Consider the following 21213-nt stretch of genomic DNA (forward strand, 5'->3'; position numbering starts at 1 on the left):
ATGCATTGCTTCGCTCAGACATCTGTGGGTCACATTATTTCATGACAAGGCAGCAGCAAGAGGGGAAAGTAAAACTGAGGCAGGTTATTAATCACTTACTCACAGTTTCCTGTACAACACGGAGGAAATAATCAAGCAGTATAGTGGGTTATAAAGGGAGATTCCTGAGAAACAAAAATATGCCATTCATTTATTGCATTGCAGGAGGCCATGAGATAGAGGCAGATTCAGTTTGTGGAAATTTGGCTTTATTTTATTTATAAGATTAAGTAACTGTCAACAGCTGCCACATCTAAATGAGAGCATGATGGCATTGTCCCAGGTCCTGAGAAAAGCAGCTCTTCAGGTTTACAAATCATCTTCATTCACATCCAAACAGCACATGGTTTGATCCAGAGCGGGTGGAATGAGCCCAAAAGCACACTCAGTGATATTACACTACCAGGAATGTCGATCTGGAGGGAATTTGCCACATATAAATTAATGCCAACCTTAACTGGAATAACTTTGACTCATCGATATATGCAGCTGTGTCCTCGCTGGGGAGTTTCCTGGCTACATATGATTTTATACATCTGTCAGCTTTAAATCAGAGATCCAAATATAGGCTCAAGCACGCCAGAACATTGTGGCAATGTGCCCCTTTTCCCTGGGCCCACAAAGCACAAAATGGACAGAGGCTCACTGGTGATGATGGGTCAAGTCCTGTTCTCACGTGCACCCCATACTCCCACTTGCCACGGCAGTGCAGAATGGGAGACAATGAAAACAAAGCTGTACCCCATTTTTTAAACCTTCTCTCAACCAACTGCCTTTTCTATCCTGCAGCAGACCCAGATTTCTGCACTATTTTCTGCCATGCAAATTGAAAACCATATGCAATTTCCTGACAGCTTGCAATCTGGAAAGTCAAAGGGTACACAGCATCAGTGTCGGCAAATACTGAATTGAACAAGACAGTGTTCTGAATCACTGTTTCAAAGAATTTCCTACAGCTGCATGTAAGCCATCACTCAAAGCACAACAGAGGTTGCCTACACAGAAAGAGGGATACGGGGGGCAGCATCCCTACATAAAACAGTGATTATCACAGGGGAAAAAAAGCTTTCACATTTCAGTAATATTAATGGTATTAGTATTGATGGACCAAACTTCTAGTAGACTGTGAAGCCTCTAACAAGAAACACTGCTGTGCACAAAATACCTTCGTTTTTTTCCTTTTTTTTTTTTTTTATATCCCTGAGCTTCGTATTTCCATCTGTAGAAGCAGCCCAGTCATCAGACACCACGACCTCTGCGAGGGCACTAACTGAGGAATGGATAGGGTTTCTGAGAGACTAACAGCCCAGGGTAGCCAGGCTGTGCTGCCCTGCACCGGCACTGCTGCAAGGAATACATATATGACAAGACCTTTGGTCCCTAACTGTGATGGATACCAAGTTGCTACAGCAAATATTGCCCTGGATGACTGCCAAAGATTAATCTTTCGACAATTAGGAACTTGTTTCATTTTCCAGCGTAAGCGAGAGTATGCCTCGGCTAACCTAATCTCAGCATGAAAGATGTCAAGCATATTCTTCAGTACAAAATTAAAAGACAGGCTGTTTCATCTTCAAAAGAAGCGACTGGAACACAGCAAATCACACTTAAATCTATCCCTGGATACGGGACTAGATAGCGACTGGCTGTGTTTGACTGATGTGTTCAGCTTTCAATACCCTCTTAAAAGCACAGTTCCAAAAAATAAATAATTGTTTGAAAAATCAAATGACAGAATCTGGTGGAAATTATATTACTTTGTAGTGATCAAATTCTGTCCTCAGATGTAGACACATGGGGCTGTGTTTGACCACGAGCCTATCTAGCCTGAAAGCCTTCAATGAGCACAGAATCTGACCCACAGATGCAGGCAAATGTACATATTTGATGCAGCAGATTTCTTTTCCTTCAGAAGAGTAGCATCTGGCCCTGAAAGTATTTTAACACACTGAGACTGATGCCTTTGACATATTGTAGGCTTGCTGGGTTCCTTCCTTTATTTGGAGATGATGAACTTGATAGCAGTCAGCATTACCAAGTGATTAATCAGTCACTTTTGCAAAGGTTATCTGTTAAAAATACATCTGATTAATTTGGTCCAATGACAGAAGAGGAGCTATAGATTCTTTACAGCTGACCCAGAGGCCACCACTGTATAACAATAGACAGGTTTCATTTATAACATGCTGAACACACCTGGAAATCTGCTTGTAATTAGAAAGTGATAATGAATCCATCTATCAAAAGGAGGCCTGTTTGTCAGCAGTTCTGCATGCAAAACCAGATATTTACTGTAAATCCCTCTGGCTTTCTCTGTAATTGTAGATGTGAGGCTTTGGACCTTCAAATGCAGGGCTTCCCAGGCTCCAGTTTTAAGGAAGAGATTTTTCTTTTTGGTGAACTCATGTCATGGTCTCGCTCTCACAGTGAATGAAAGTGGAAAGTGATGAGTTACATACATTAATCTTTTTCTTCAAACACCACTGTGTCTGTTTCAGCAGAGGAGAAAGATGTTTAGAGATCCTGATGATCTGAAAGACAAATGAAACCGATACAAACTGAAAATGCTCAAATGAAGCAGAAATAAGGGAGCCTGTAGATGATAAATGGTGATTCAAGAGAGCTGTACACCTAGCATAAGTTTCTGACAAAAAGGATAGGTCATTTGGTACCTATAAAGATTACTGGAGGCGATACTAAGGCTGTTTCACAAATAATCTGATTAACATGAGCTTTCGAAGAAGGCTCAGACTAAAAGAAGACTTTGAGATTATGAGCTTTGGGAACTGGAAAAATAGAATTACCATCAAAGGAAACTGTCAGGAAGGATGAAAGGGAATGGAAGGAGTTTGGAAGAGTCCTGACAAAACAACTTTTTTGTTTTGTTTTTAAATCACCATTCAAGTGGAGATTTCTGCGGATATCAAAACTCCAGTCCAAAACAACATCCTTAGAAGGAGCAGGACTTGAATGCTTCTATCACCCTGTGCAATGGACACTAATGATCAAATATAAATAATGTCTCTGAAGGAAACTGTAGCAAAGCAGTTCGATGCATTTCTGAATATTGATTCCTTCCAGAAGCCAGAACAATCTAGACAGAACCAAAAGAGAACTGAACATTCATCTTTAGTGCAAAATCGGTTACAATCTAATTAAGTGCCTACCAGAAAGCCAAAATAAACACTCACATGTGGCAACAAAAGGGAAAACAAAAACATAGAAGATTGTCGCTCTAAAATTTAACAGGGAAAGATGAACAGACCTGGCCTGTTTCACAGCCATGAACAGATGATGAAAGAATAAAATACACGTGTCAGAATAAAACTGTTAAATAAATCATTTTACAAGGAGGAATTTTAAAGTTTATTTCCACCGTCTTCTTGGCAACTAGCTAATTACCTGCTTATATCTTCTTAAGATGAGAAGGAAACTGAAAAGAGGCTATTAATAAATCAGATGTTCCCCAGCAGGCCCAAGCCTTTAAACACAGTGGACAGCAGTTTTTACTATGGGAGAGTATAGCCAAGCTCATAACAACATTACTCAAAAAGTCCAAACAGTCCTTCAACCGCCCATCTTCTCAAGTGTTTGTGGGGAAACGGTCCATTAAGGAAACTCTAGAATATATACACAGGGAAGAGAGTGAAAAAATGAAGCACGGCAGAACACAGACGTTGATCTTGGGCAAGCACATGGAGGATGCTGAGGCTGTGTCAGAGAGTTGTGTGTCAGCACAGTGTGGTGATCTGAGACTGCTTGGGACTGCAAAGCGGAAGAAGAAGTTGGATCAGCAAACACAAGAGGCTCCTGGCCCCAAACCCCAATATATAAGGAAATAGTGGTGAGGTACTGGAACAGGTTGCCCAGAGAGGTTGTGAATGCTCCGTCCCTGGAGGTGTTTAAGTCCAGGTTTGACAGTGCCCTGGGCAATCTGGTCTATTATTTGATCTAGTGGTTGGCAACCCTGTCTGTGGCAGGCAGGTTGGAACCTGATGATCCTTGGGGTCCCTTCCAACTCAAGCCATTCTATGATTCCATGAAACTCAGCAAAAATGAAGAGCACCTATCACTCCATCAGCCACAGGCAAATGAACCTGCTAAGAAAATTTGCTGTTTCTTTCTTCAGTTGACAAATGCTCAAGAGCCTTTGTAGAAAAGGACAATCAGGTGGAAAAGGATACCAGAAGAAGCAAAGAATCACAACCACCTTCAGCTAATGGAGAAGGAAATATCCACTGTTCAGCTTTCAGCATTCTGAGGGACGGCACAGTGCTTGCAACTGGGAGAATCACAAAGTGTCCTCAGAGACCACGAGCCATCTCATGTTAGTACTGACAGGCCTACAGCCCATGGGATAACAACCAGCAAGGTTTCTAAAGGGAGTTATTTTAGAGAGGCAATCAGGCAGGCCAGAAGTTCTCATATTGTCTCTGTGAAGCCCCTAACATCACTACAAAGAAGCAGAGCATTACAAGACACCACTTGTCCCCTGCAATTGAATTTAATTGCTCTTAAAAGGGAAACTGAAGTGTTTTTGTTTTTTTCCCTACACTTTCCATGTGCATCCAAGAACTGCTGTAAAGGCATCTGTGCTGCTGACTTAGGGCAGACAGACTAAACCCATAGTGACAGTGGAGCTGTCACTGGAAGCCAGAGGTCCTGGAAAAAAGAGAGTAAGGAAACTAATGGCAGAATCAGATGAAAGATCAAGTCAGAAAGGTTTGAATGGGAACAGGAACAGAGTGGAGAAGCACAGAGAAGTAGGGAAAGGCAGGGGAAAGAACAACAGAAGGAGAGGTGGATGAGGAGGATGACATGGAAAGAAGGTATAGCTCATGTCACTGAGGAATGTCCAGAACACAGTTCTCATAGCAAATACTACACAAACAGCAACACTGGCCTCCTCCTAGCATCCCCTCTGACACCATCCAGCAACCTGCAGAAGGCAGCCTTTGTCTCAGAGTTTTGGTGCCAAGGAGATGAGTGAAAAACAGTTGTTTGGCAAGCACTGAGGCTTCAAATTCCACATGCTTGAATGTGTTCTCCTAATAAAATATATTTATTAACACAGTGCTATTTTTAAATGTAATTTTTAGAAATTGTGTCATCTAAGAGGTACGCTGTGGGGTGGAAGGGTGGAGAGGCAGATGATGGGAATGGAGGTCCTTTGAGTATTGCTTGCAAAGGAGAAACTAGTGGGAAATCAGTACTGTGAAAGCAAGAGATACAGAGCAGACACTAGAATCACGGCCGATAATGTTAGTGAAAATATTGGTTATGTAGGCTTATACAGCAGGGCTACATTTCTATCAGATATCAAACAGTCCCTAAACACATCTGGACCAAGCCTGAGTTAAGTGCCAAATGAAGGCAAAAAACAACACTAAAATGGCTCCAAAGCTAGTCATGGTCAGTGAGTTAATGTTTGTGAAGTGCCACAGAAGCTCTACATTTTTCTGTCACCTACAGATATTGTGGCACAAAAAGAAAGTTAAACAAAGAGCTGCATTCACTTCAGCTCCATTAAAAACACAGAGAACAAAATCAGTTCCAGACATGTGGAAACGAATCAACCATCTATATAACAAGAACAGTAATACAAGTTTTACTTTTCCAAGAGAAAGAAAAAACAACGATGAAGTAAAAGGCAAAAACTCACATGAACCATAAAAGATGTTTTCAACAATCTGAGTACTATTTTAAAGCCCAGAATATAGATTTATTAAAAAATAAAAATAAAAATAATCAAATACAGGTTACTGAATTAAAAGTTTACATGTCTTAAAGGTTGAAGCTGTTTCAAATATATTCTTCTATAAGTTGTCAGTAACAACAGCCTCTATAACGCGTACAATATAATTAAAAAATGTGGATAACAATAAGTTAATGAGTACATTATACTTTCCCTTAAAGATAAGCATCATGGTTGATTATCCATCTGTGCTCTTCACACCCACCATCTCATCCTACTGACACACTCTTCACATGCCTCTCCCTCCATATAGTTTAGAAGATACATTGGTCAACACAAGAAAACGTCTTTATGCTTTTATGTTTATTTACGAATACAGAAATAAAAGTTCATTAACATCTGATCTGGTTAATAGAGGTTTTTATCTAGCCATCATGTACATATATTTTATCCTTCCCTGGTAAAGCTGCTGAAAATCTATTATTTATTACAGCGTGAACTGCTCAATCCCTATTCTCTCTCAGGCTCAAGAAAAGGGTTTCTTGCTCATAGCTGCAAAAATTAGTAATAATCAATCATATACCCAAAGCAGCTCCTTAATTCCCCATTTTATTTTATTTTCGCAGTACCTACTCACTTTCCTACTCAGTGAAACCTCTTTCACTTCTCTTACAGAAATGGAATCCTAACCTTCAAATACAACTATCTATATGGCCAATGCTTTTCTGGTATCCCCAGAAAGAAACAAATCTTATCCTTGAGAACAGAGACAGGGATATTATGGAAACAACATTTTGGTGGATGCGAGTGTATGTTTTCCTGCTTACTGCTCAGAAGGGAGGAAGGTGAATTGCTACTTACCTTTGCAGACTGCAGTAAGATTTCTCATTCACCCTACCAGGCTCAGACAGAATTATCACCTGCATCAATTAAGGTATCTCAGTAATGGTATTTGAGGAGATATACAGTAATACCTTTACCAAGAAATGAAAACATCTGATTTATAAGGAGGAAACAAATGATAAGTGAGTGTATGAACATGCCCTTTTCCGCCATTTGCCAAACAAGAGGGTATATGCCGTAGGCACTTTTGTTGGTAGGTGAAAAATTGTTAGCCATGAGCAAGGATAAAAAGAAGTGCATCCCTAGATTTCCTTTCCTCCAAGTCACTATCCTCCTTCCCTTTTTTTTTTTTTACTTGGCATTTCACTGATAAACTTTCCTGTTTAACAGAATCACAGAATCACGGGGGTCAGAAGGGACCTCTGGAGATCATCTAGTCCAACCCCCTGCTGAAGCAGCTCCCATAGTGCAGGCTGCAGAGAAAAGAGTAAGCACGCAACCTGTTGTGATATTTAGAAAAGAAATTGTCTGTTATTGATGACGCAGTTGAGCTTGTTGTCCCTCCCCATGCTGGTCTTTCCCAAGCTCCCAAATCAACAGGCCTGAAACTTCTGCCTTTGGCTTTTATTCTTCATTACCAGAGACTGTATGCTAAAAGCTTTATAACCTATATTGTGGTGCCCAAAACTGCAAAGAGAACTTGAGGTGAAGCCAACCCTGCAAATAAGACCATAGTAGCATCAACTAAGTATGAGTGACTCCTAGGTTACCCAATTGATGGAGCCATGTCAGCACTCAAGATTGCTCTGTGTGGGAGCTCAGGTATCTTGGTTATGTCAGTCAAAGATCTCAGAGAGAACAGATGCCGTGATACAAGGAAAAAGGTGACATTTGGGGAACACATAGGAGAACAGATGTTACAGCAATGGATTTGAAGCACCATGTGCCTTCAGCAGTGAGGCTAAACTACTGTTGAGAAGCACCTGGTTCTGTCCAGGTCTCAGAAGACACCAGAGCATCTACTAGGTGTGTGGAATTTCCTGAGGCAGAAGCTCCTTTTGCCATCCAGATCAAATAGTACACAGTGGGATGGGTGAGGTTTAAAGACTGAGTATTCTGTATCCCCATTTCACAAATTGTCAGTCTATCCAGTTGCTTGTTACTTGAACAGTTAACAGCATTCAAACTGGGAGAACAGATGGTTATAAACAAATTCAAGGACTGTACATTTCTCAAAGATTTCAAAGGAATTTAGCCCAAGTGAAAAGCTTGCAAGTTGGAAATTGTAAGATATCCTTACTGACACAGTCAGAAAGAGGAAACCAAAGTTTCAGCCTACCTCCTGCCTTAAGCAAACAAGATGCATATGTAGCACTGTCAGAAACAACTAGTCAAGAAAAAGTCTCAAGCAAAAAGACACTGACTGCGCTAACTTGAAAGAGAAGTGTTTTTTTTTAGTGGCCATGAATAAAATTCATCTATTTCACAAAAAAGAAAAAAAAGTTGTGATAAAACCTTGCAGGTCCCCTTAGTACTTGAGCCTTCTAAATGTAGAAAAAGGTTTGCATGAGAAAGAAAAACATTCTAAGGATTTGGTCTATATACCAAAAGGTTTTTGCAGTCATATAAAATGACCCAGACCTATTATAGCTTCAAAAGACACACACAGTTAATACTGATTTTATGAAATATCCTAAAAATACACAGGCTAGTATTGCTATTGAAATAATTTGCTTAATGAATAAGATGTCAAGCAGTGTAAACCTTTACATTTTTGGTTTCTCATCTAAACAACTTCTGAACAAGGTCAAAAGCAAAGCTATATGTTTGCTTTATTATATTTTCTACTTTTAAATCTTTATAACAGAAATAAGATTTGTTAGTTTTCAAGCATTTGTGAGTCCTCCTTCATTTTCAACAAGGAAAAACGGTCCTGACATATTACATATGACATAATGGATTTTTGGAAGAATCTTTTGCTGATTAACCATGCAGTGAAATGAAATGCTTAATAGAAAACACTTGGCACAAGCTCCCTGATCAAAATGTCACCTTGAAAATGGCTCTAAGTCATTTGTCACTGTAAAGTTTACCCATGTTGTATAATACTGGCATCCCATACTAACCAGCTGCAACTAGACAGCCTGGGGTGGTAGGGAAGCTACAGGTTTTATCTTTCTAGATAACCACAGAAAATTAGCGGCTCCCATAGTTTGCAGTGATCTATGAAATACCATGTCAAATGCAATCCTTGTGCAAGCAGTGCCTATCACAGTGCTTTACTATCTTTTCCGAGGTTACATTCGGGTCACTGTATATGTAAATGTATAGAATCACGCATATGATACCAAGCAAGCATCATTCAGAGCTTGACCTTTACAGAGTATGTTTTTGTTGAAGTATCTGGAAATTATTTGTAAAAACTGAGACACTGAATGCAACTGAGCAGTCATAAATAAAGCTAGGTATTTTCACTTGTTTTTCTGCTGTGAAGATGTCTGGGCTCTAATATTTTAGACAGAACAAGTTTCAACCGAGAAATGACATCAACATTAGTCCACACAGTGCCCCTTCTGATTCCAGACAAAGTGAAGATTCCTCAGACAGGCGACATAAATGCCCTGGTAAAGGGTAAAAGTCAAATTCTGCCCTTTTGAAGAAAAATGTTGGTAGCTCTCTGACTGCTTTGAAAATTGCCATTGACTCTCCACTGATATGGCTGAGAAAAAATATGGTTAGCGTTTTAGCCCTACAAGTCTTTCCTTATTATTTGTATGTCATTCAGCTTGTCTTTGTGATAGAGCACATTAAAAACAAAACAAAACAAAAAAAAAAATCCGAACTATTTATTACTTTTATTATATTTTATAAAGATGATACAAATTCTTGGAACACAGGAAACACATATTTTGGTAGAAAAGCAACAGTTTGAATGTTTCATCTACTGTTTACGTCATATGTAATAGAAATCAATACATCACAACTTCGCCTAATTCAGATATGCTCATCATGTACACAGCAATACCAGACGCCCCAGTAAAACATGATACAGCAAGCAGAGTGGGACCTGACACGCTGCAACTCTTTCTACCTTTGTTCTCTGCAGTCCATCTCCACACGTTCACTCCACCTTTGAAAGAAATCACTCCAGTTTTCCCTAAGAACTCAAGTGTAATTGACTTGGTAAAAAGAATGGGACCCTGGTGGCAAAGTCAAATGTCCTGCAGAACCTCCCAATGACAACCATGTATCACAAGTTGAATTTACAAGATAGTCTAAATATTACACCATGATGCAATGCAAATATCCTTGATGTCTTCTTTAGTAAAAGCAAAAACAGTATTTCTACATGCACGAGTAGTTTGATTCCACTGATGTTCTTCAGAATACTTCATATTTCTTAAAGACAGATTTCTGTATTTGAAAACTGAGCACTCTTGGTGCTATGCAGGGGTGGAGGTGGGGAAACCCTAGTAGCTCCATCATTGAAGCACAGGCATTAACCTTTAGGTAACTGGGACCATAACTTAGGCCATTCAGCTCAGAATAGTTGCATGGAAACAAGAAGAGGAGGTGCTATGATATCTCTGGATTTATCCACACATCACTGTGAAAAAAACTTATGCCACAGACCAGCCATGCCTCCATCAGCAGCCTCTGGTGCTCATTACCACTTGAATGGTTGAGAACATTCCCCACTCTCAGCAGCTGGTGTTTCTGCACTGTATGTAAGACACTGGAGAACAAAACAGTCCAAAGCTACAGAGGAGCACAACCTTACAGTAAAAATTGCTTTCACCCCCACACAAACCCGCACACAACACACATAGCCTCATCTATGTCATTAGCAGAGGACATCTCCCTCTTCCATCTGCAACTTCCTCCTCCAAAAGGCTAAAGCTACCTCTGGAGGAAAAAAACACCTATTCCTCAAAAATAATAACAACAAAAAAAGTATATTCCAAGGACTTGCTCTTCTCCTTGAACCTTAAGTTTTATGAGAAGATATCCTACGTTGGATCTGTACAGGCTGGATTGCTGCGCTAAGGCCAATCGGATAAAATTCAACTAGACCAGGCCTTGCACTTTGGCCACAACAACCAACACAAAACTACAGGCTTGGGGCACAGAGCCTGGAAGACTGTGCAGAGGAATAGTATCTGGGGGTATTGGTCAGCACGTGGTTGAACATGAGCCAGCAGTGAGCCCAGGCGGCTAAGAATGCCAATGACATCCTGTCTTGTAACAGAAATAGTGAAGCCAGCAGCAGCAGGGAGGTGATTGTCCTTCTGTAACCAGCTCTGGTGAGGCCACAACTTGAGTCCTGCATTCCGTTTAGGGCCCCTCAATACAGCAAAGACATCAAGATTCTGGAGTGTATCCAGAAAAGGGCAACAAAGCTGGTGAGAAGACAGGAGTCTTATAGAGAGCAGCTAAGGAAACTGGGATTATTTAGTCTGAAGAAGAGAAGGCTGAGGGAAGATCTTACTGCTCTCTACAACTTGCTGAAAGAAGGTTGTGTTGAGGTGGGGGCTCATCCTCTTCTCCCAGATAACAGTGATAGGACGAGAGGGAATGGCCTCAAGTTGCACCAGGGGATATTAGGAAAAAAATATTCTTCAAAAGAGTGGTCAGGCAGAAACAGGCTGTCCAGGGAGGTAGTTGAGTTATTGTCCAAGAAATATGCAGATGTGGTACTGAAGAACATAGTTTAGTGGGCAACATTGGTGGTAGGTGGATAGTTGGACTAGATGATCTTAGGGGTCTTTTTCAACCTTAAAGATCCTATGGTTCTATGATTTTATGTATATTTGTGTGCCCTAACACAATACATGCAACAAAGCACTCATGGGTTTACAGGACCATATAGGAGATGCTAGATTATAGACTCCAAGTACCATCTTTGCAAGGAAATCTTGTTTTTAATGCCCATTCACAAAACACAAGAAGCTATGCCCCTGCAGCTGATTCCAGGAGGCTGAATTGCAAACTCATTCCTCTGCTGGTCAGGAAAGCACTCCTTTCATTTATAAACTCTATTTATTTTTTGACCTGTGCATACCCAGTTACTCTTGTGCAAACACTGTCCTCTGGGCTTAGCTAATTCCTTCCGCATCCAGCAGCCTTCCCCTCTGGTGTACTTAGTGCATGCTGTATTGCTGCTCAGCCTTCATTTTGCTAGACTAAACAAGTCAGGCTCTTTCAGTCTTCCCCTCTCAATGTCTGCTTCTAGCTGACACCCCTTCTCCTATTGCACAGCAGACTTGCAGTCTTGTACTGCATAACATTTAGATTGTTCCAGTTTTAATGTGTGGAAAGCACCAAGCATTCATAACTTCTCACTTTTGTTTTAAAGAGAAATAAATAAATCACTACCACTAGATCATGCACTCGCAAAAGTCTGCTAACAAGTTTTACATTTAAAACAACCTAACCTAGTGAAGATACCCTACAGATATGTAAATTATTCTAAAGACCATTTGCTTCCACAGTGAAATGTAAAGCATGTGCTGATCTGGAATAGAAACTAATATTCACCACAAGTTGTTTTTTACGTAAGCATCTGCTTAAGACAGTGTGTTTTGCTATATAATGCATCAAAATCAAATGTTCGCATTATGTTGCCTCTGTACATGAAAGCTCATCTAACACATCTCATGCAATTAATTATTTTTATTTGTACATCTCTATATTGTCCATGGTACTGCCTGGAATTACAAAGGGTTTTTTTGTTTGTTTGTTTTGTTTTGTTTCTTAATGTATAAAAGTTACAGAGTGTAGATTCTCCACATTTTCTGCCATTGCCTCAAAAATGTATATTAAGTTTAATGTAGAAAAGATTATCATACACAATATAACTCATTTATTTTCTGCCAGTTCTTGCAGTAGACTGGTCTGGTTAAAGAGACAGCACACAAAACCCTTAGCTGAAGGACAGGAACGGAATACAGGGGATTTGACATGTGATACACAAGACAGTCCCTAAAGAAAGAGCTCCTGCATTCTCATGTAAGTATATTTAAGCTTCCTTCACTCACTCCTTCTCAAGAGAAGGTTAAGACAACTCTCCTACACTTCTCCCTTGGCAGAACAGGAAATGAAAATACCTACAAGAAACTGACTCTGAGGCCCAGACCTCTGTCATCTTTGCCATCCATGGAACATACCACAGCTTGGTATTTCTCACATGGATTTTGAACAGTCCCTGGCTCTCACATATTGCTACCTATATCTTCTTTCTATCTTCTCCTCCCCTCCTGCTGTTTGTCTGGGAAGCCAATCCAAAGGAAGATAGTGAGATTAGAGCCATCTGGCCTGGAGCTGGCACGAACACATTGCTGGCTTCTCTCACTATGGGACCTGAGGTCCCCAACAGTGACCACCCATTTCTCTGGAATCAGTTGCACGTCAGGTTCACACTGCCTCTGAGCATGTGTGGACCTAAGCTATGCCTCAGTACAACTGGTTGCATACACAAGCTATTCACCTCTTCTCCATGTTACACAACCCCAGCTCCCTCAGCCTGTCTTCATAGGAGAGGTGCTCTGCCCTCTAATCATCCTCATGGCCTCTGCTGAACCCCTTCTAAAAGGTCTGTGTCCTTGTTGTGCAAGAGACCACAGAACTGCTCACTTTTCTTGGTCTCGTTGCCAGAAATACATAAAAACTAACATTTTGCTTTATGTAAAACATTTTTTTTTTGTTTTTAACTTGCAAATAAATCTTGTTTGGAAAACATATTTAAGGAACCTGAGTGACACACAGTTCCTTCACTGGCAGAGCCCCAGCAACAACAGCATGTGGTTGCAGACGTACCCTGGGCTCCTATCCCAGTGGACAGACTCAGTAGGCTTTGTCCTTAATACGCATTCACTTTCATCTGATCCCAAAAACAACACCAGTGCAGGCAAAAAACATTCACCAAGGTAGGAATTATTCCACCTCCGTTGTGAGCTGCAGCACACAAAGTGAAGCGTGGATTTGCTCACCCCTGAAATGAAGGATGGTATGCCCACTGCCCACCATGCCTGCAGCAGGAAATGCCAATGGCAACTGGCACCGGGGACCCCTGTGTGTATTTATCTCAGATGCACTTCCTTGCTGAACAAGAAGGAAAAAACATCACAAATCTTTTGTGACTGTTCTTCCTCAACAGTCGACAGACTTTTTAACCTAAATTTTCCCAGTCGTGCTCTAACAACAACATAGTTGGTTACTCCAGTAGATATTTTCACTGCATATCATCTCCTCTTTAAAAAACAAGCAAACAAAAAAACTGTCCAAGGAGTTCGTCCTGAAAAAATAAACTTGTGTAATTCACACAGAGCAGATTGCACTGTGAAAACATTCTTGTTCTACTCAGGAATGTGGAACTGTTTAACTCCATGTTTGCACGGCGCTCTGCATCCTGGAAAAGACCCAGCCAGGTCTTGGAGGTGAGCACCCAACCAGCCTGAAATAAAGCCATGCAGAGAAGTAACAGAGACCTACCAAGCTCTCATCTGCACCACGAAGCCATGAGCAATTCCTGTGTATGCACACAACATTGCTCTGGTTTTATTTTCCTCAGTTGAGTGTGATGGAAAATGCACTGATCTGATCAGAACCATCTCCGAATGTGAAGGCAAAGTGTGTAGCAATTGTGGAGTGTGAGAATTTGGGAAATTTCAGTGTTTACCTTATAAAATCTTGTTGATATTGTGTCAGAAAGCATGGAGGTGAGGAAGAGCTGCTGCCTCCCTTCAGCAAGCACAGCCCAGGTCAGCAGGGCAGCAACTCAGCTCCCCACAGTCTGTCCTTCCCGGAGCTGGAGTGCTGCCGGGACTGTGAGCCAGGACAGATGTCATCCAGACAACAGAATCTGCAGAGAAAACGTGTCCTTTGGGAGAACATGACTGGCATTGGGGTGGACAGGAAGACCAGGGCTCTGTATTCATCCAGAATAGTAAACTTAGAACACATTAAGCTTATTAAAATGAAAAACAAGCTAGCAGAGAAATTCTATAATGGACATGCAAAAACATGATATATGGATAGATAGATAAGACATACACAGAATGTCACCAACCTTCACTAGGCAGGTGACACTACTTGCCTTTGGGAGGGTCTCATTAAGAGTTCAAAACCATAAGTATGTGCAGATACTCTTAATTGTAATTTATTCTATGCGCATTTACTGAGATCTGTTAGATACGCACCAATAACCACAAAGAGAGTGAAGTTATGCGCCCTAACCTGAGCAGTTAGAAGTTGGAAGTCTAGCCAAAAAAGTTCTTCACATATCAAGTAGGTTCACTGTATCATCCTGTCTAGACAGGCACCTAAGGCTTGTCAGGTCGAGCACCCTCTAAGTGCTCAGTGTATACTTTTTAGAGGTGTCTACCTAAATCTAGGTGAGGTAAATACAAGCATTCATGTTGGCCTTTTCAGACGTGTCAGAAAGGTTCCTTTTGACCCACCAAGTCCTGCAGGTCATGCCTGAGAGTCACCTCTGCCTTCCTGAAGCGCAATGCCCACAGCTCCCAAGGTATCTCTTGGTCCATTCCTCCTCCTGAAATGCCAGATTTAAGGCCTGAATACGCATCAGATGTGCACCATTAGCAATGACGTTTCCTGCATTTACAGCGCATAAACTTGTTCCTATAACAGCTCTCACCATTCTCAGTCATTTGGCTCGTGCTCAGCGATGTAACCCAGTGTGAAAGAAACCCCCTTTTCTTCGGCTTCAACAATGTGCCCATTTGTGAGCAAAGTGCCTGTTTTCCCCTGTGGAGCTGGTTAGCAGTGATATTTTATTTAAAATTCTTATGGATGCTTATGGGCTGAAGTAATTGCGATGTGAAAACCAGATGCCCAAAGCAGAGGAAAGATTCAAAGGGCTTTCAGGAATGAAGAGAAACTTGGCTTCAGAGCCTGAACTACTCCTACCCAACCTACCCCCGTGGCAGATCCCAGTGATGGACAAGGCTTTACAGGGTTATGTGTGTGAGCATGCAATGAAACTCAGCCATGCTCTTTGCACAGACTGAGTCACTATGCGAGAGCAACCAGTGGGATAATGTTTAGTTTTAAAAGTTATGGAGTACCTATACTGAAGCCAATTTAGGCCACTAAAACAGAGCTACACACATTATTATGCTGTGCTGGCACTAAAAAGACCTCAAGCTCACCATCAATGAGGAGGTAATTTTCTCAACATTCTTTCCAGCTACTCTGATTCTCCTTGCTCAATACATATGTCTTACCAACCTTAAGAAGACAAGGAAACTTCAATGGCATGGTTAAATACGAAGTAACACCCCTACCTTTGTTACCATCAAAATCATAGGACTAACTAAAATACAGTGGGGAGCCCGCTCACCCAAACTGCACTGAGGCAGCAGAACAGCCCCACAGCTATTGATACAATTTGTGCTTCCCTCACAAGTGTAAGCACAGCTGGATTGGGATATTCTGTGCGTGCAGGTACAACTGATCTACTTATAAAGCTGATTGAGATATAAGAAATAAGTAACTTGAAACAGCTCAGCTATAAAACAGCATCCAAGTACATGTCGAAACCAGCCTGAATGGTTTTGGGTGCATAAAAATTTTAAGTATGTGTTTTTGCAACTATAGGTGTTTCAGTTTTGCCAAAGTAAGTTTGAAGCCTTTTCAAAGTCTCCCTGCATGGCTGCCAATGGATGTGCTTACTCACAGAAAAAGCTAGTAATAAATGGCAAAACAACATCAAACTCCTTCCCACTGAAAATGCCAGTGAAATCTTGTTTAAATGGAGAGATAACTTGTCTGCAACTACTCTAAAAGAACTCTTGTACTTTGACCAAGCTTATTTTAAGATACTTGAAGCTGTAAATATATCAACAGGAGCTCTTCATTCACATTTACCATGGATATAATGAATGCATATTTGCCTTCAGTTTCTTTCTTTCAGCTTTATCCAAGCTCTCTTAAGAAAATGAATTAAGAGTTACCTCAGGATAACATCCCCAAAATGTATTATTTCTTTTTCTCTCTCCAATGCATAACAAAATGTGATCTTTACTAAAAAAAATAAATATTATAAGCAAGTTGCTGGAAGCCAGTCTTTTATAATCTGCTGTCTTATTTTGACTGCAGGAAAAGGTGTTGTCAGCTCTGTGAAAGTACTTAGATGTACAACCATTTATGTTCCTTTAACAGTTTCCTTGGAATATGTTTTTAAAAACAGCGTTATCTGTCTTCATATTTTTTCCCCATATTTTTAGCTTTGTTTCCTCATTTTTAGAGAAGTGCATTAATCAGATAAAAATTCAAGTATTCTGTCCATGTTACAACTTCTACTAATTTCTTCTCTTGACCAATGAAACCTTCTTCTTTTTCAAGGTCAGGGAGTTGACAAGTTGAGCCTTTACCCCAGGAAATCTAGAGTTTAAGTCAGGACACTGTTGGCTGTGAGTGTCCACAAGCGAGTGCTTCTGGTGACACTGAAGCAAGCAGAACACCCACTTACAGTAATATTCCCAGTAGTACCATCCCTTATGACACCCATCCATCTTCCTGACATTTAGCAGGAGATGACACTACTAAACCTGGATGTAAACAGTAGCAAGGTGCATGCAAAAATATAATTTATACCGGCCTTCAAATGGGATAAAAATGAAGAGCTGAAATATTTATCATACAAGTACATGCAGCTTATGGTAATAAGGATCAGAGAAGATGCACTTCAGTGTGAGCCTGTGCAAATCACAGCCTTGTGACATTCCTTCCCACCTTTAAAAGTGCTCTATAACCCCCTCCAGATTTATCTTCAAATATATGCAGACTTATAAATTCAACTACTCTAAATAAGGCTGCAACAAAAAACAGAAACAGCCCCCTCATCAGCCTCTGGCAGACACAGCAGGGCCATGTATTTCTCTGTAAGGAGGCCCTTCTCTAATATGAGCTTCATCCGATCACTGTCATTGTTCTAGATAATGGATTACCTACACATACATTTTCAAGTGTAATGACACTCTTGCTTATTAAAGACCTCTCAGCTGAAGGGGCAGAATATTATGAACTGGCCAATCCATTCATTTTCTTGAATATGTTATTCAGTATTTTATGCTAAACCAGCAATACACCATCCATTTTAGTACAATGATCCTTATGTTCAATAAAACTGAAGTGCTGGATCATAAATCATTACAGTCATTTATTTTACATTAGACACATTAGCCACTATATTCCATAATCTATTACAATAAGGTGGATTTAAATGTACCCCAAGGAACTGCAATAATAACTTGAGAACCAAATATAGCAATTATGGATAAAATATGCTTAACCTAAAACTGCACTAGCTGAATAGACTGCTGTGAACTTTAAATAAAAATTAGGGAGGATGATAACTGTCCTGGAATAAACAAGCAACAGAGGAAAATGAGAGGCTCCTCTCTATACTTCAGATAGCTTAATGTGCCCTACTTACAGGGGAGAGGGTGTTATGCTTATATGCCAGTGACCATTAAGATATTATTCTATGATTACTGGTAAGATTACCTTCCTATCATATAGAAATTTCCTATATTTTCCTGGCGTTTACATCCTACTTACACATTTAAATAGAGCTCTTCATGGCTGGCTGTCTAGTTAGCCAGTTTGGGGTTCTTAAATATTCTCCAGAATCCTTCCAGCCTTTTTCTACATTTTTTAGTGAAGTTTACACAACACAACCAAACCATCCTGGTGCCTTCTCAGCTTTGGGCTCACCAACGACCATGGGAAAAGCCTCTTTGTCTCTTAGTTCTCCAGACGTAATGTCTCCACACATGCCATTGGCAACTTCCTGACTCCCAACCAAGAAGAAAATCCCAAAGATTTGAAAACACAATTTAGCATTGTTCAGAATCAATGCTCTCCAAGCATTAAGAAGTAAGAGCGTGCTGAAGCACATGGTTGTTTTTACCAGGAGCACACAGCACCACAGACCACTGGTCTCAGCGGATCAGGGCCAGTCACTGGCCCAGCACAGGAGAAGCAGGGCACAAGGGGCCATCAGACATCATCTGTATGAAACACTGAGGTATACTATGCACAAATTTCACAAGTGCGTCTTTGTATTCATAAAGCCATGCTGCTTACTTCATAAATTCCATTACTCTCCACGTATTTTCCTGCTTTTACTGCCTGTAACATAAATTACACTCAGAAGTAGATGCCTCTGGTGTAGCTGCTCTTACCTATTACTTTTAATTCTCTATAACACTCAGTTTCTCTGTGATGCTTCCAAAATAATTAGTATTAACTTACATTTCTTAATTAATTTCCTAGGGGGCATATTAGCCGCCTCTGCAGATACGCACACTGGATCTCCCGTTTCCCAATTATTCTGTTACATGAGCTTTATCCGGAGGTCTATTTACATCATTTTCTTTTTTTTTTTTTTTTTTTTTTTTTTTCCATGGAGGCCAAATATCAAGGCTAGACATTGAGTTCAGTCATTTGCACAGCTTCTGAAAGCCATCCTGCTGGCCTAGATGGAGGCTGAGGGGCAAAGTGGCACAGTCCCCAGCTGTCATTCCAGTGCCTTGCACAAAACTTTACTGAAATACAGGAAAACATCCAGGTTACTTCCAACAATTTCAACATGAAATTTTGCTTTAGCTCAAAAGCATGAAATACATTCAGAAAAATAACGGGTATCTGAAGAGACTAAAGACAGAAGCCTGCTTTCCATTGATGTCTCCATATTTTACTTTCTAGCAGAAAAGCTATAGCATTAAACAGCAGGATGAATTCAAGAAATCTCAGTCCTAGTTTAAATGTTCTTCCTATTTCCCAATAGACCAGATATGCTCTACCTGGCTAATCTATTTTTATTTAGAAACCTCTGACTGACAAAAGCTGTGGCGGTGCCACCAAGAAAAGAACAACGTAATGATTGTGCTTTGGAAGAGAAAGTAAACATTTTATGTAACATTCACTGTTGAATAAATAATCCCTTCTTTATAAATACATAGCAAAAATCTGTATATATTAAAAGAAGAATTCAAATCCCAGCAATAACCTTTCACCACAGGGGTTGGGCAGAGAGCTCTAGTAAGCAGCTGGGAGTGCAAAGGACATGAGACTCTCTGCTTGCCTGCTCTTGCCTTGCTCCCTATGCCTCTTGTGTTCAGCCACATGTGAGATACAGGAGCAGAAAGGAGAAACGAAAGGTGTGCATCTAACCAAGTCACTGCAAATTTCCGTCTAAAGTAGGACAGGAGCCTCAGAGGCAAACTGCAGATGAACTTGAGTTTCTTCCCCATCTCTGCTGTGCTCTGCCTCCCTGTCAGGGCTGAAGCTAGCAAGTCACGTCTGCGAGCTGCCAGCACGCAGAAAGCAGTCCGAGTGTGATGTGCTCCCCTCAAGTGTCACGCTCACACTTGCGCTGCTGGTAGGCTCAGGAGCAGCAAGGCCTCTATCTTTCCACAATTCAGTGAGAGATAGAAGTTGCCCTTTCTGCTGCAGCAGAACCATTTTTCCTAGCTCTGGACCAGTCCGAAGGCAGTGAGACTTAATACCCCTATCTCATGTTGCAGAAAAGCTACTCTATGTCTCTGTATAACTTCTGAAACGTCTGAATGCAGCTAATTGCAACATTTTTCTGTTTTCAGTGTCCAAGAAATTACAACAATGTGGTAACATAAGCAGGAGAACACAATAACTAATTAAGTGTAACCTGTATCTGACATCCTCAATGTGCATTTATTTGATTTTTTTTCCCAGATCTGGCACTAAAATAGACAATGGTGCACACTGAGGACTCCTGATCACTCCCGAGTCATGGCAGCCATTGCAGAGTCCTGCCAAGAAAAACATTGTTCTGTTCTGGGTACGTTCACAGAGCACAAGCTGATCAAGTGGTGCTCCCCCTCTTTCTTGTCCCTCCCTGGGAGAACAAATGGAAGAGGTAGATGAAAGCAATTGCAACAAAAACTGGTCACATAACATGCTTTGATCAAAGGCAGACAAAGTGTGTGTTGTCCTTGGGCCAGGGTTGCCCACACTAAATAAGGACAGGGCCACTTGGAGGCCTGGTTGCCACCATGGCAAGGAAAGGCAAGCATGCTGCCATGCTGGCTCCCAGGTAGGCCCTTGCCTTTGCTGAGCCTCACATCCTACTAGCTATACCTCATGACATGCAAATGCCTGCTCAGCTGCTGCCACCCCACTCAAGCCTGTTGTCAAGCTGCAGGCTGGAGAGAAGCCTACCCACAGTGAGGTATGAGAAGGAATATAGTCCAAGGCACCACAATAGGGCTCCACGATATTAATTGCATGCAAGAATACCAAGCATTTAGCAAATGAGCTTACTAGTGAGAAGTATTGATTGTATTCATGTACAAACATTGTATATTTTTGCTGTGGTCTAACCTGACACCACAGAGTTGTTTGCTCACCTTCCTCCCCCTCTCAGTGGGATGGGGGAGAAAATCGGAAAAAAAAACCAAACAACACCTCAACAAAGTAGAACTCCTGAATCATGATAAAAGTTATTTACTAAGACAGAAAAAGAAAAAATATATTAGTAATGACAATAACATATGCATATATGTACACATATGTATAAAAAAGAAGTGATGCACAAGCAGTTGCTCACCACCTAACGATGCCCAGCCAGT

The 21213-nt window shown here is 40.8% G+C and overlaps 1 protein-coding gene across 13 annotated transcripts in view; it reads right to left on the reverse strand.

The window, feature by feature from the left end:
* The window catches only part of RARB (retinoic acid receptor beta), a 322222-nt gene that overhangs the window by 124593 nt on the left and 176416 nt on the right, over window positions 1–21213 (reverse strand). The gene's annotated exons all lie outside the window — the stretch shown is intronic.

Source organism: Coturnix japonica, chromosome 2 (genome assembly GCF_054131305.1).
Source record: "Coturnix japonica strain WE chromosome 2, WE-NBRP24, whole genome shotgun sequence".
NCBI classification, from domain to species: Eukaryota; Metazoa; Chordata; class Aves; order Galliformes; family Phasianidae; genus Coturnix; species Coturnix japonica.